We start from the raw sequence: 16,718 nt of genomic DNA on the forward strand, positions 1-16,718 counted from the left end.
GGGCAGAGGCTGGGGGAACAAGCCTGTGTCTGTCCAGACCCTGGGGTCCCTCCTGATGGGGGGAGGACACGTTTCCACACCCCCCACACCCCCTCCTGCAGTAGATGATACATTTCCACCCACCCCCCCCCCCCCCCCAGGCGCACCAAGTCCTCAGCCACCCCCCCCCCCCCCCCCCCCCCCCCCGAAGACATTGGTGGAGATGATGCCCAGAACATCACACCCAGGAAGCGGGTAGGTTTGGATCCGGCCGGCCGGCTGGGCTGTGGGGCAGGTGCTGCTGGGCCTCAGGTCTGTGTGGGGTGGCCCTAGGAAGTTGGGCCTGTTGCTGAGGACTTGGTGCGCCTTGCCCCAGAGCACTGTGGACGCTGGGTGTGTGTGTAGAGCACCCGCCATGGAGAACACTGTGCTGTCTTCCTGGCTCCCAGCACACTTGTGCTGCGTGCGTCTGGACCAGAGCAGCCTGGGCGTCCGGTGGGGGCACGTGATGTCCACTCCGTACTGATGCGGAAACCTGGAGGGAAGCCGAGATTGGCCCCAGATCTCCTCTGGGCGGACACTGTGGCCTCCTCTGGCCACCCCGTGTGCTGCAGGGACACCCTCCAGTCATAGGATTTCTCTGGCATGACCAGAGGTTCAAAGCCTGGAACGCCCTTGGGCAGAGCGGAGTCCGGTGAATGGGGGTGGGGACCAGGCCATGCGTGTGGCAGGCCCCAAGGAGGGGCCCTGGTTCCCCTTCTGTCCGCAACCAGACCCTGCGCTGCCCTCCCCGCGGGTCCTCTGGGGTCCACAGCCGCTGCCCAGCTGGCGTCCTGGGGTGAGTGCAGCCGGGGTGGGCAGCCGGCTGGAGCAGCACCCTCCCGATGTCCTCAGGGACAGGAGGACAGACACCAGCTGCGGAATCGTGGAAAGTGGAGGAAAAGCAAAGCTCCGTGGAGGGTGTCGTCTGGAGGGATGCTCGCTATGCCCGTGCAGGGGAGGATGTGGCCTGCAGGGCAGCTGGGCCCTCTCCTGCGGGCCCTGCCCCATTCACAGTGATGACTCGGGGGGGGGGGGGGAAGCATGTCTCCTGTCACCTGTGTCCCCGAGCCACACCATCAGTGTCCAGGAAGCTGCATTTCTCTTGCCTTTGTTTCCCCCAAAATCTGACCTCAGAAGCCAGGGTTCCCTCACACCCAGCTCATTCAAAACGGACTTAATGGCAGACACAACTTTGGGAGAGAGACAGGCCTAAAGTCCCGGGGCCACTCGGAGCAGTGGCATGTGTATGACGGTGCCCATGTAGCATGGCACCTGTGGGGACTCTTTCCTTGGCTCTGTAGCTGCCCAACAAGGGAATATACGGGCGGACTCAGCTGGAAAAGGCATTCTCGGGCCAGGAGGAGAAAGTCACGATAAAGTGACCAGCAGGCATCTTTGCAGAGCCTGTGGCCGGGCACTGGGGTGATGTCCCTTCGGTGAGGGGTCGTATTGGTCTGTCTGCTCCTGGGCTCCGCAGGGGCTGGGGGGCTTCTGTCCTCACTTCCTGGGGAGACACCAACACCCCCTGCCTGGGACGTCCTGACAGTAACTGACAAAAACCAGATGACAGGATTGGTGACATCTTTCGTTCCAGTGATTCTGTGAGTCAGGAAGCAGTGCAGAGCGTTTCTGAGGCTCAGGGCTGGTGGAATCTGCCGCGGGGATGTAGAGACCCCTTCCACCTGCCCCTCCTCACGCACGGTGGTTCCGGCAGGTGAGGGTGGGGCTGGGGACGAGATGCTCACACACAAATACGAAAGGTACAGAGCCAACCAGCCCAGTGAGGACAAGGGAGGCCCTTGAGTCAGAGACCTAAATGCCAGAGGGAAGGGGCTCGTCCATCCTGGCTCAGATGCTCGGAGCTCAGGGAAGGGAATGTTGAGCGCCTCGTGCACGTTGCTGTCCTGTGAAGAAAACTCTTCTTTCCTGGTGGTCGGAGACAGAACAGAAGAGTGAGATTTCACCATTGCAGCAGCTTGTTCGTAAGCGGGAGAATGGCACACACACATGTAATATTTTTTAGACACTTCTGGACATTCTTAGAGGTCCCTTGCCGGGCAGGGGGCCTGTAACTCCAGGCCAGGAATTCCCCAGGAATTGCAAAGTACAGGAAGGAAAACCAAGGCAGCCGCCCATGGCCACCGCGGCCAACATCTCGCTTTCCCTTGGTTTCCTCCGGTGTTCGTGCTGCCGAGGCCCTTCCCGTAAATGTTTCTCACTGGCTCTTGTTAACAGCTGCATGATGCCACTTTCAATAAGCCGTAGAGCAGTGTCCCCAGGTCCCCATCCCGTGCGCCACCCCCAGGACTGACACCCGAAGACAGCATTTTTTCACCACCTTCACCCGCTCTCTCCTTTACGTTTCAGTGAGGGTTTTCTCGCCCCATTTGTGAGTTGTCGAAGCACTGTGGCCGTTAGCCTGTATCCCGCGTGATGCTGGGATACAGTCCTCCCCCTGCTGGCTGTATTTAATTTTGTTTATGGAAATTTCTGACTAGTGTGTGGTCAGTTCTGTGGTCTTTGTCCCTTTCCTTTCTATTTAAAAAAATTTTTTTAATGTTTATTTATTTTAGAGAAAGAGAGACAGAGTGTGAGTGGGGGAGGAACAGAGAGAGAGGGAGACACAGAATCCGAAGCAGGCTCCAGGCTCTGAGCTGTCAGCACAGAGCCCGACACGGGGCTGGAACCCACGAGCCTTGAGATCATGACCTGAGCTAAAGTCAGACGCTTAACCGACTGAGCCACCCAGGTGCCCCCAACTTTGTCCTTTTCCAAAGTGGTTTTGGCCATTCTAGGTACTTCACATGTACATATGAATTTTAGAATCAGCTTGTCAATTTCAACAACAAAAAGCTTGTTTGGAGTTTAGTTGAACTTTTTTTGAATTTTACAGAACAATTGGGAGAGAACTGACATCTTAGTAACGTGGAACCTCCTGATTCATTAACAAGGTATATTTCCCCATTTATTTAGGTATTCCTTAACTTTTTCATCAGTATTTCATAGTTTTTAATGTACAGGTCTTACACAGTTTTGTCAGATCTATCCCTAAGTATTTTGTATTTTTTGATGCTATTATAAATGGTATTATCTTAATAATTTCTATTTCTGACTGTTCATTGATAGCATATAAAAATAGAAGTGATTGGGGCGCCTGGGTGGCGCAGTCGGTTAAGCGTCCGACTTCAGCCAGGTCACGATCTCGCAGTCCGTGAGTTCGAGCCCCGCATCAGGCTCTGGGCTGATGGCTCGGAGCCTGGAGCCTGTTTCCGATTCTGTGTCTCCCTCTCTCTCTGCTCCTCCCCCGTTCATGCTCTGTCTCTCTGTCCCAAAAATAAATAAAAAACGTTGAAAAAAAAAAAAAATAGAAGTGATAGAGGTGCATTGGTGGCTCAGTTGGTTAAGTGTCCGACTCCTGATTTTGGCTGAAATCATGATCTAATGGCCATGAGATCAAGCCCCTCATCGGGCTCCACGCTGACAGCATGGAGTCTGCTTGGGATTCTCTCTCTCTCTCTCTCTCTCTCTCTCTCTCTCTCCCCCTCCCCAACTTGTGCATGTGTACGCATGCGTTTTCTCTCTCTCGAAATAAATAAGCTTTTTTAAAAAACAGAAATGGCAGTTGTATGTTGACCTCAGACTTTGCGGATTTACGAAACTAGTTCTAATAGAATTTTTTTGTAGATATCATCATATTTTAAATATATGATTGTGTCATCTGTGGAAAAACAACTTTAGGTTTCCTTTCCAGTCTGAATGTCTTTTACCCCTTTTTCTTGCCTGCTCACGTCAGATAGAACCTCCCGCACAATGTTGATGGGGCACCTGGAGAACAAGCATCCTGTCTCTCGTTCTTCATTTTGGGGGAAATGCGTCCAGTTATTGCCACTGAGTGTTATGGTCACTGTAGGTTTTCTGTAGATGTTCTTTACCACACTGAGGACACTCCTTTCTGATCCTAATTTTCAGAGTTGTTTTTTTTTTTTTAATCAGAAATAGATGTGAGATTTTGTTGAGTGTTTTTCCTGTATCTAGAGAAATAATTATATAGTTTTCTTATTTTTAAAGTTTTACATGTTAAAGATTATTATTACCATGTTCAATTGCATTGATTTTCAAGTGTTACACCAACCTTGCATTCCTGGAAAACCCTACTTGATGATAACGTATTTTCCTTTTTGTACCTTATTGGCTTTGACTTGCTAAAATTTTGTTCAGAGTTTTTGCATCTATATTTATGTGGAATATTGGTCTTTAGTTTGCTGTACTTGTAATGTCCCTATCTGGTTTTGGTACCAGTGTACCTGGCCTCATAAAATAGGTTGGGATGTATTCCTTCCTCTTTAATTTTCTAGAGTTTCCTTTGTGGGAACAGTTTTAACCACAAGTTAAATCTCTGCACATGGGAGTGTCTTGGCCAACTTCATGGAAATGGGCTTGCTTTCAAGATTTGAATTAAATAGCAAGCTAATGCAGAAGGCAGTCACCCCATCCTGACATGTGGGGCAAACTCCAAGGATTCTGAGTCTCCGAACCTACTTAGAATGGTGAATTTTATTGCTTTTCATGTATTCTTTTATCTATTTTATTTCTGTCAGTTTTTTTCTTTACTTCATCTAAGTTATGAAATTTATTAGCATAAAGTTAATAGTTTTCCGTATTATCTTTTTAACATATGTGGATTCTGTGGTGATGTCGCTTCTGATTCCCATTATTAGTGATTTATGTCTTCTCTCTTCATTGAATAATTAGGGATAACTCCTTGTTTTGTTTTTCTGGGGGTTCATTTAGGGTTAGGGGTATACTTATCAGAGTTTACTTTCAAGTGATGATGTACCACTGTACATGTAATATAAGAGTGTGACAGTCGCATGCTTTCATTTCTCCTGCCACCCTTAATGGGATTGTCACCACACATTATCTAATATGCACATTAGAAATCTTAAAATCTATAGTTCTTATTTTTGTTGGAACAATTGTCTTTTTAAAAGATTGAAATAATATGAAAAAATCGTGTATGTTCACTCATGTAGTTACCATTTTTGGTGTTTTGTTTCTTTGTTAGATCCTTGTTTCCATCTGACATTATTATCCATCTGCCTGAGTGATATGCTTTAATATTTACTAAAGTGTGGGCCTGCCGGTGAAGAGTTCTGTCATCATTTGTGAATTTGAAATAGTTTGAATTTTGCCTTTTTTAAAATTAAAGGTGTTTTTTGCTGGGTGTTGAGTTCTAGATTAACAATTTTTTTTCTTTCACTATTTTGCTGATGTTATTTCTCTGCTTCCCAGTTGCATAGTTTTTGACGAGAAATCTGCTGTCATGTGCACCTTTCCCCTCTGTACCTAATGTGTTTTTCTCTGACTTAGAAAATATTTTATCCTCATTGCTGGTTTTTGAGCAATTTGATTATGATGTACGTCGGTGTCATTTTCTTCTTGTTTCTTGTGCTCAAATGTCATTGAGTTTCATGTATCCGGGGGTATTTATCCAATCTGGAAAATTTTGTTCATGGTTTCTTCCCAAAATTTTTTTTTGTCCTCCTCATTCCCTTCTCCTTTAGGGACTACAACCAAATGTATATTAGGCCTAGTGAAGTTGTCCCACAACTTACTGATTCTTTCTGATTTCGTTATTTTTTTATCATTTCCTCCAGTTCCCATGTGAATAAATTATCTGTTGCCATGCTTCCACAGCCACTATCTTTCCCTCTGAAATGTCTAATCTGCCATTAGTTTCATCTAGTTCATTTTTCCCAGAGACATTGTAGTTTTCATGTATAAAGTTTGATCTGGGTGGCTTTAGAAATATGTTTTCCATGTCTCTACTTAACTTTTAAAACATACAGAAAACATTTATAATCACTGTTTTAACATCCCTTTTTGTGAATTCTCCCATCTGTGTTCATGCTGGGTTGGTTTAATTGATTGACTTTTCTCCTCATTCTGACTTATATCTATAAGCTGCTTTGCATGCCTAACAGTTTTTGATTGGATGTCAGGCACTGTGAATTTTACCTTGCTGGGTGCTGGATATTTTTGTATCCTCATAAATATTCTTGAGCTTTGTTCTGGGACAGTTGTATTTCACAGAGTCAGTTTGATTCTTTCTAGCCTTTTAAGATTTGTTTTTAGATTTGTGACCTCAGCAGCGTTGTCTTCGGTGAATCACCCCCAGTGCTGTGGTGAGAATTACCTGAGTGCCCTACCCATGAACCTGTGATCTGCAGACGATTCGGGCCTGGCTGGCAGAATCACACCACGGTCCTGGCCCTGGGTGAGCGCTGGTCCCAGTTCTCGCTATCCTTCCGTCCTGGAATCAGCCTCGGGGAGTGTCCTCCTGCACTCGGGAGGGATGCTCAGGGCAACCCTCTGCAGGTCTCTGGAGTCACCTGTCACTCTCTTCTCCTTGGTGCCCTGTTTTGTGAACTGGAGCCACCTTCATCCCCTGGACTCCCGGCTCTGCCTCTAGATCCGGGAGCCCGCCAGCCTCCTTCTCCTGCGACCATGTTCCCTGCCTCATGTAACTCTCTCAGGTCAGCCTTTAGGGGACTCACCCTGCTGGTTTTCCACTTCTCAGGTATACTGTTCTCCATTGCCTCATGTCCAAGGTGGAGAGGCCGAGCAGCCTGAGAACACAGAACTTACATGACAAGGAGTGATGCCAGACTCTGTTCTATTTCAAGGCCCACACTTGTAACCTCCGCACCACAAAGCCAGTGAAGAGTTATTTTAAAAAAGAGAAATGGTATAAGCACACTCTGTATAAATCCTTGCCCTTGACCAAGATTTTCAGCCTACCTGTGTCAGCATGGAGCTCACCCTGAGTTGTCACATATGGGACAGAAACCAGATGAAGCAATGAAATGTTTTGTTAGTATGAGTGGCTCCCCCAGGCAGCAGGAGGGGTGTGGTGGTGGGTCTGCGCAGGGACGGCAGGGTCAGCTGGGGCTGTGAAATCTTGGCAGGCACGAGGCATGACCTCCATTCCAAGCCCGGAGAAGACCCAGAAAACAGCCCCAACCCCCAGCTGCGTTCTAGACTGGGGTCTGGGTCAGAAGTTCAGAAGGCCTGATCCCATTCCTGAGGCTTTCTAATTAACAGCCATTTCCAGCCGAGTTCCACAGGAGACAGGCCGCAGGGGAGTCATCTGAAGGACTGTTTTCTCAGTTTCCCCAAGAATGCTCCATAGCTAGTACTGCTGTAGAAGGAGAGGAGATAAGCTAATTTGTGATATATGTTGGTTGCCTTGGGGAGATGGGCTTTATTCTAGCAGCATCCTTGTTGAGAAGGGCCCACTGAGGCTTCCCAGCTAACCTGGCTTGGGATGGGAGCCCATGGGGTGGGAAGGAACATCGAGCTGCATTTGAATGGGTGCAAACCTCAGGAACCAAACAGAGCAGCTTGGCCTCGCCCAGACCAGTTGATGCATCCCCCTTCTGGCCCGCCCTTCCGGCATCATGGGGCAAGGATGTTCATCCTCGCAGGCCGAGTGTCCAGCGTCGTCTGGGAAGGGGCGGCCGCACATCTTCGCCCTGGGCCAGGGCAGGCTATGGTCACTGGGATGCACATGTCAACCTTGTCACGTCCAACATGTGCCCACGCCCCACCCAGCTCGAACCCAGTTTCCATAAATGGGCATGGAGCCCGTTTCCCTGGCCTTGTCCCAAGACCAGGGCACTGAGTTCCCAAAGTCTAACTTGGCTCAAATATCTTTACCTACTAGGGTTATTTTTCTGTTGCCATGGTGGAATTTGCCATTTTCCACAGCTGTGAGAAATTCAGAATTTATTTCTCCCAGTGAAACAGCACAGTGAGGGAGATGGCTACTGGAAGCTGTTGTTTTTCCTTTGTATGGATCCTTGGGAAAATGACCACAGTTAATATTTTAAGGGATCGATCTTTTTCTACAGGACACAGTCTGTGGAGCACATCGGAGTGTAGGTACAGATGTCTCGATTCCACCTACATTCTGTGTTTCCGTAGCTTTGAGGCGTACCGCAAATGGACAAGGAAACTGGCCAACAGTGGGAAGGCTTATTACTGCTTCTGGAAGTCAGTCAAGGCTGATGCTCTGGGCTGAGTTTACTCCGGGCATGTGATCTCACTCCATCAGATCGTGTCAAATATAGACTCAGAAAGGAGTCATGGCAGAACTCGACAGAGGCCACAGCTGCTCTTGGATTTTTGTGTCTTTTGTAGAAAGTGGTAAATTTGTCCTGGCACACAGTTCCCTTAAGACAAAGCAGAGAGCTCATCCCTTGCTGATTTCTAGAGGAAAAGCTCAAATGCTATGAAAATACATCCCCAATTGTATCTGGAGTTATAGAATTTTTGTTAATTATTTAGTTAGTTAGTTTAGTTATTTAGTTATAGAATTCTACTTTTTTTTTTTAAACAAAAAGTACCCCCCCTTATGCCATAACATGCTACCCTTTATGGGATTACCAGCCATGATTATTTGATGGCAAGAAGCATTCATAATGACTCGTTTTATTGATCATTCTCAGACATGAAATGTTTTTCAGAATCTCAGAAAGGTTCAGGATTGGGGAATCTGGCTCCGCCCTCCAGTCCCACCCCACCAGCCTCACCACCACCTCCAGGAAGAACACAACACAAATCCTTCAGGATGGATGAAAACGCCCTGCTAATCAGGCCTTCAGGAGACGACTGTCCATGGCCCTGTCAGGTTTCTCCTTCCTCAACAGCTTCTACTCCAGGGAAAGGTTTTCTTGATTCTGACAGAGTCCCTTCTGCTGACCTTTATGTGTTTTTCTTTATTCTGTTTCATTAAGTTGAGGTCTAATTGACATAGCATCAAATTACTTGCAGGTGTACAATGCGATGTGCAGTATTTGTATATATTTACTGTTCTCAGTGTGTGGGTGGAGGGTCACAGAGAACAGCTTTGTGATGTACAGAAGCAGAAGCGTAGGCCCAGTGAGGCTGAGTCCCCACAGCTGGTTGTCAGCAGAGAGGCCTGGTCTTCTGGGCTCGAAGAGCATTTTTTTTCACCATGTGGAATTCATTTGAACATACATTTAAATCCCTCCCCAGCTTCCATTTTTCAAGTTGAAGATGATCTTTTAGCCTTTCCCAAAACTTAGATATTTTCTTATTTTCTCCTAGTTCTAAAGTGAAAATATCAGGGCACTTGGGTGGCTCAGTCAGTTAAGCATCCAGCTTGGGCTCAGGTCATGATCTCATGGTTCATGAGTTTGAGCCCCATGTCGGGCTCTGTGCTGACAGCTTGGAGCCTGGAGCTTGCTTCGGATTCTGTGTCTTCCTATCTCTGCCCTTCCCCACTTGCACTCTGTCTCGTTCACTCTCTCAAAAATAATAAATAAGCATTAAAAAAAATAAAAAAAGAGTATATGCTTTTAAGTGAAACTTGCTGGTAATACAAACATATCTTTATGTGTATGTGTGATAAAAATGTATTTTTAGGGTTCCTGGGAGCTCAGTGAGTTGTGCGTCTGACTCTTGATTTTGGTTCAGGTCATGATCTCACAGTTTGTGAGTTTGAGTCCTGCATTAGGCTCTGTGTTGACCATGCAGAGCCTGCTTGGGAGTCTCTCTCCTGTCTCTGCCCCTCGCCTGCTCATGCTCTGTCCCTGTCAAAAAGAAATAAATAAACATTAAATCAATCAATCAATCAATCAATAAAATGAAGTGAAAACATCTCTTGAGTTCTTATCCACTACATGTCAGTGATGAATGCACCGGGGATACAGGAACCAACACCACAGCCCATCCTTCGAGGGCCTTGGAGTTTGAGGGAGATGTTGATAGCTTAGGGGTTGGTTGGGGTAAGAGGTAAGGTGTGTGTGTGTGTGTGTGTGTGTGTGTGTGTGTGTGTGTGTGTAGGTTAGGGCACAAGAAGAGGTGTCATCATGTCTGTGGGGCTTTAAGAGAAATGTTAAGGGAAGTTTTTACAAAAAGTGAGGTATTTTCACTGGGTCTGGAAGAAGGCACTGCCTGGCAGGTAAGGGGAGCATCCATTTTTAGCCTTCCAGTATTCAGCAATGTTTAAACACCGAAGTAATGCACTTGGCATTACTTCTGTGTGTGTGTGTGTGTGTGTGTGTGTGTGCGTGTGTATGCGCATGTCTTGAGTGGTAGTATTTGGACTAACAAGACCACGTTCATTTTGGAAAGGTCACTTCTGTTGCAATGTGGAGGGTGAACTGAAAGGAGAAAAAAAGGGGGAAATCCATTTAGGAGCTACAGTAAAAGCCCAGGAAAGAGACGATGAAGATTTGCACTAGGGAAGGGCCACATCAGGAGGCTAATCCACAGGATTTAGTGGCCCTTTGAATACTGAGCGTTGAGGCAGAGGATGAGGGCCGCAGAGGTGTCCAGTGTTGTGCTTTGGATGCTGGGGTTGGACGTCTTACTACTAGGTTTGCAGTTATTCTGTTACACATATCGGAAGTGTGGGCAGAGCATGAGCTGTGCGGTGGAAGACGAGGAATCCGACATCAGCTGCGTGGAACCTGAACAGCCTGGGAGTGTCCCATGTGCACTGCCCTGTGGGCAGAGGGACACACGGCTCTGGAGAGCAAGGGAGAGAAGTACAAGAGGTGGAGTGCAGCCAAGGAGTGCACAGCTGGGTCCAAGGAGACATTAGCGAGGGAGAACAGGACCCCTCCCCAAGGGCAGGCAAAGGGGACTCAGGGAGGAGACTGAGTAGATATGCCTGACAGGCGGGAGGAGAACCCAGAACATGTGCTCACGTTCTGTCTGGTGAGAGGTCTATTCCGGGCTTGAATGCAGATGGTCAAATCCTCTGTGCTCACACGGCCTTTCATTGGTGCATGTGTGAAGGAGGGAGAGGGGAGAGGAAGGGGAGGGAGCAAGGGAGAGGAGGAAGGGAGAGAGGAAGGGGGAGAAGAAGGAGGAGAGGGGGAGGTGGCTAGGGAGAGGAGGGAGAGAGAATGGAAGATCTCTCTTCCTATTTTTTTGAATTGAGATGTAAGTGACCTATAACATTATGTAAGTTTAAGGTTACAGCATACTGATGTGATGCATTCATAGGGCAATATGATGGCCGCTGGAGCACTAGCTAACACCTCTCCTGCCTCGCGTAATTTCCATTTCTTCTAGTGATGGGAACACTTAAGATCTAGTTTCTTAGCAAGTTTAATTTTTATAATTGTGGGGTTTTTTTTGGGGGGGGGGAGTCTGTGATCCCTGTACTGTGTATTAATTACATCTTCAGGGCTGATTTATCTACAGGCTGCAAGTATGCACCCTCGAACAACCTTCAGACAACACCTCTGCCATTTCCCACCCCCAACCTTTGTAACCACCAACCACATCCACTGTCTTCTCAAGTTCGGTTGTTTGTTTTAGGTCCCACATTTAAGGAATATCATATAGTATTTGTTTTTGTCTGTACGACTTACCTCACTTAACATAATGTCCTCAGGATCCATCCCTGTTGTTGCAAATGGCAGGATATGATTTTTTTCTTACGGCTGAGTAGTAGTCCATTTGTGTGTGTATGTGTGTGTGTGTGTGTGTGTGTGTGTGTGTGTGTGTCTTCTTTATCCATTCACCCATCCTTGGAACTTATGTTGTTTCTGTACCTTGGCTACTGTCAATAATTCTGCCATCAACATGGGAGTGCAGATACAGCTTTCATAACCTGTTGTCATTTCCTTTGGGTACATACCCACAAGTGGGATTGCTGAGCTGTGTGGTAATTCTATTGTTAATTTCTTGAGGAACCTCCATACTGTTCTCTAAAGTGGCTGGGCCAGTTTACAATGCAGGTAGCAGTGAACAAGTGCTCCCTTTTCTCTGCATCCTCACCGATACTTGGTATCTCTTGTTTTCTTGATAGCGATTCTGACAGGCATAAGGTGACATCTCGTTGTGGTTTTGATTTGCATTTCCCTAATGGTGAGTGATGTTGAGCATCTTTCCACATACCTGTTGGCCGTCTAGATGTCTTCTTCAAAAAATGCCCATTTAGCTCGTCTGCTCATGGTTGAATCGGATTGTTGGCTTTTCTTGTTATTGAGTCGTATGAGTTCTTTGTAAACGTTGAATCTTAACCTCTTACCTGATCCATGGTTTGCAAATATTCTCTCCCATTGTTTAGGTTACCTTTTTATTTTGTTGTTTCTTTTGTAGTGCAGAAGCATTTAGGTTTGATGTAGCCCCCTTGTTGATTTAGTCCTTAGTTGTTTGTCCATTTGGAGTCATGTCAAAAAAATCACTGCCAAGACCAATGTCAATGAGCTTGTATATGTTTTTTCTAGGAATTTTATAGTATTAGGTCTTCCATTTAAGTTTCTGGTCCATTTTGAGTTAATTTTTGTGAGTATTTTAAGATAGGGGTCCAATTTCATTTTTCTCCATGTAGTTAACCAGTTTTCCCAACACCGTTTGTTGAAGAGACTGTTCTTTCCCCATTGGATGTCCTTGGGCCTTATCAAGTACTAACTAATTGAGTTGTTTAATTCTGAGCTGTCTGTTCTGCTCTGTGTATCTGTTTTTGTGCCAGTACCATATTGCTTTAATTACTACAGCTTTGTAGTGTAGTGTGAAATCAGGGAGCGTGATGCTTCCACCTTTGTTCTTTCTCATGATAGCTTTGGCTATTTGGGGCCTTTTATGGTTCAATACCAATTTTAAGATTGTTTATTCTATTCCTGTGAAAAATTCCTTGGCGATTTGATAGGGATGGCACTGAACTTACAGCTGGCTTTGGGTAGCATGGACTTTTAATAATATTAACTCTTCCATTCCATGAGCCATTTGTTTGTGTCTTCTTTGGTTTCTTTCAACCGCGCCTTGTAGTTTTCTTGTAAGGATCTTTCACTTCCTTGGTTAAATTTATTCCTAGGTATTTCATTGTTTTTAATGCGATTGTAAATGGGATAGTTTTCTCTATTTTTTTCAGCTATTTCTTTGTCAGTATATTGAAATGCAACTTGTTTCTGTGTATTGATTTTACATCCTGCAGCTTCACTGAATACATTGATTAGATTGAATAGTTTTTTAGTTGAGTCTTTGGGGTTTTCAATATATAAGATCATATCATTTGCAAATAGTGACATTTTTACATCGTCCTTTCCAACTGGAATGCCTTTGACTTCTTTGTCTTACCTGATTGCTCTAGACGGGACTTCTAGTACTATGTTGAATGGGAGCGGTGACAGCGATCATCCTGAGGCTCTCCTTCTGTTTCAATATTTTATTCAAGTTTTATTTTAAGTGATGATAATTAAAGCATTTGAAGGGGAGTCTAACTCCAAACAAAAGGGAAGACGACAATGAAACCAATAAGCTTCTAAACTGCCGAGTGGTGACCGTGCAGCGGAAGTCAGATTTAGATCCCAGGGATTGTCACCATGTGACTGCAGTGACAGACACTCTTCCCAGCTTGCAGTTGGAGCTCTTGGGGCGAGGGCAGCAAACCAGCAAGAGAGAGGATTAAGTCCTGAATCGTCGCCTTCATCGCACCCACCCTCTCTATCCCAAAATGGCATAGAAGAAACTCGACTGTACCCCACAGACTGCTTTGGTGTCAAGGACGTGGTGGAGTAGGGTAGAAAGAGGTCATGAAGATTCTTCCTAGAAACCCCTTTCAGATGAGTTTGTGCACAGCATCAAACAAGGAGCCTCTCCTCATTCAGGGTGGGAAACCCAGGTTTAAGTCTCAGAAAGTCACAATTTCATTCATGTACTTGATATGGATTTACAAAGTGCCTTCGTACTTTGTGAGTTCCCCCTAAGACTACAGGTGAAAGGATGTTTTTGGAATCAGATTTCTTATGTACCTTTGAAATGGTAACACCTTCAAGCTGAATCATCTTTAACTTGGAGGTCTAACATGGTGTTCAGCAAAATCGCATCCAGATGTGCAATATTGAAAGGCACGCTAAGTTCCGAAGTTAGCTATGCTGCAAAATAATTTTAAATCAAACAATTGTATGGTATTCATTTATGCTGGAAGTTCCAGTCCCAGACCAAGCTGGTAGCCCCGGCATTGACGTTCTTGCTGTCTGGCAGAGCTGACGACATTGGTTTGATACCCGGCTTCACAATCTGGATGTACCCTGGACCCATCAGGCTGGAGCCATTCCCTTTCACCAGGAAGCAGGTTTCAGGGTCGATCTGATACTTGGCTGGTATTCCAAAGTGAGTGTCACTGTTTCCTGCTGTCCAACTGAGACTGGCAGACTTTTCCAACTTCTTGTTCAGCTTCTGGCAAACAGAGCCTCCAGACCCTGTCCTGTCATTAACATTGATGCGAGGCTGGAATTCTTCAGTCCTGTAGCCAACTGCAAAGTTTCTCTGGGTCTCTTGGGAATTTATGGTCTCAAGATTTGTCTGATGGCCAGCCAGCCAACCCTGGTAACTCAGCACACAGCACCCTGGATTGAAGGCCTGGTGATGTCGAAATCTAGGCTGATGTGCTCCCGCCTGTATCCTGCCTCAAATTTATCATCTCCACCGCCTCCGCCCAGTGTAGGTGATCTCCCACAGTAATGTTGGTGCCTAGCGTGTGGTCAGATTCCATCTCTCCCCAAATGTCAGACCATATTTAGTCCATCTGTACTTGGTTTCCAGATTGCCTGTCACTTCGGTGGCCTCAGGGTTGGCTGAGCCTGAGCCGGTAGATTCCAGACCATTCTCAGATTTTGTTTTCAGATCTGTTTTTTTTTTTTTTTTAAAGGTAAATCCATAGCCCTTGGTGAAGACGATCCTGGCAGATTTGCCAAGACGTGCATACACGGGAGGCACAGCCGTCTTTTGCTTATGGGCAGCTGGGGCGGCAGGGGGCGGGGCTTCAGTGCCTGTCTGTTTTTCTTGTGTGAATTTTATAAATTGTCTTTTAAGGAATTTGATGCATTTATATGGGAGATTAAATTTAGGGCCATAGAGTTGTTTATAGTATTCCTTTGTCATCCTTTTAACGTCCACAGGATCAGTAGTGATGGCCCTTCTTTTATTTTTGATAATAGTAATTTGTGTCTTTGCTTTTTTTTTTTTTTTTTTTTTAATTGCTTGGCTAGAAGTTTTTCAATTTTTTCAATCTTTTCAAAGAATTAGCTTTTGGAGCACCTGGGTGGCTCAGTCGGTTAAGTGTCCAACTTCAGCTCAGGTCATGATCTCACAGCTTGTGAGTTCAAGCCCCACGTCAGGTTCTGTGCCAACAGCTCGGAGCTTGGAGCCTGCTTCAGATTCTGTGCCTCAACTCTCTCGCTCTCTGCCCCTCCCTTGCTTGTGCTCTGTCTCTCCCTTTCTCAAAAATAAATAAATTTTTTAAAAAGTATTAGGTATTAAAAAAAAAACAACAACCAGCTTTTGGTTTTGTTGACTTTCTTTGTTGATTATCTCTGTTCAATTTCATAAATTTTTGCTGTAATTTTGTAATTCCTCTTCTTCTTTATTACTTTGGATTTAATTTTTTCTTCTCTTTCCAGTTTTCTAAGGTGGAAGCTTAGATGATTGATTTAGAACTTTCATCTTTTCTAGCGTATGCTTTCAACAATATAAACTTTCCTCCAAGCACTATTTTCCCTACATCCTACAAATTTTGATAAGTTGTATTTTATTTAGTTGAAAATATTAAAAAGAATTTGTCTTGACACTGCTATGACCCATGTGTCACTGAGTTTTTTCATCACCAAGGATTTGGGGATTTTCCAGCTCTCCTTCTGTTACTGATTTCTAGTTTGTTCCACTGCGGTCAGAAAGCAAACATGTGTGTTTCATGACTCAGAATGTGGTCTGTCTTGGTGCATGTTCTATGTGAGCCTGAGAAGGATATATATTCTGCTGTTGGTAAAGAATTCTTTAAATGTCAATTAGATACAGTTGATTGATGGTGTTGTTCAGTTCAACCATGTCCTCATTGGTTTTTTGCCCACTGATCTGTCCATTACTGACAGCGGCATGCAGGCGTCTCAAAAATCAGTAGTGGACTCATTCATTTATTTTAGTTCTATTAGTTTCTGCTTCATGTATTTTGACTCTCTGTTTTTAGGTACACACACATTAAAGATTATTGTGTCTTCTTGGAGAATTGACCACTTGGTCATCATAGAATGAATGCCCTTCTTTATCCTGATAATTTGACTTGCTCTGATGTCTGCTTTGTCTGAAATTATTACTACTCCAGTTTTCTTTCGGTGAGTGTTAGCATGGTTTATCTTTATCCACCCCTTCACTGTTATTTTATCTGTGTCTTTGTATTTAGAATAGGTTTCTTGTAGACAGCATGTAGTTGGGCCTTATTTTTTAATCCCAATTCAATAGCCTCTGTATTTTTTTTGGTATGTTTTGACCGTTGATGTTTAAAAGAGTAATTTATGGGGCACCTGGGTGGCTCAGTTGGTTGAGAGTCCGACTTTGGCTCAGGTCATGATCTCCCGGTTCATGGGTTCAAGCCCTGCATCGGGCTCTGTGCTGACAGCTCGGAGCCTGGAACCTGCTTCACATTCTGTGTCTCCCTCTCTCTCTGCCCCTGCCACCCCTCCCCCACACTCTGTCTCTCTCTTTCTCAAAAACAAACGTTAAAAATTTTTTTTAGAAAGGATAATTTATATAGTTTGATTAATATTGACCATATTTGTTTTCATTTGTTGCTTTTGCTCTTTGTTCCTTTGTCTTCCACTTTTTTCCTGCATTCTCTAGTTTTAATGGAACATTTATATGATTTAATTGTCCTTCTC

The 16,718-nt window shown here is 45.2% G+C and overlaps 1 protein-coding gene and 1 pseudogene across 1 annotated transcript in view; one reads left to right on the forward strand and one right to left on the reverse strand.

Moving 5' to 3' along the window:
- The window catches only part of NXNL2 (nucleoredoxin like 2), a 211,395-nt gene that overhangs the window by 52,325 nt on the left and 142,352 nt on the right, over positions 1-16,718 (forward strand). The window lies entirely within an intron of this gene.
- LOC125929021 (voltage-dependent anion-selective channel protein 1-like) lies at positions 13,982-14,771 on the reverse strand (annotated as a pseudogene).

This window comes from Panthera uncia, chromosome D4, assembly GCF_023721935.1.
Source record: "Panthera uncia isolate 11264 chromosome D4, Puncia_PCG_1.0, whole genome shotgun sequence".
Lineage (NCBI taxonomy): Eukaryota > Metazoa > Chordata > Mammalia > Carnivora > Felidae > Panthera > Panthera uncia.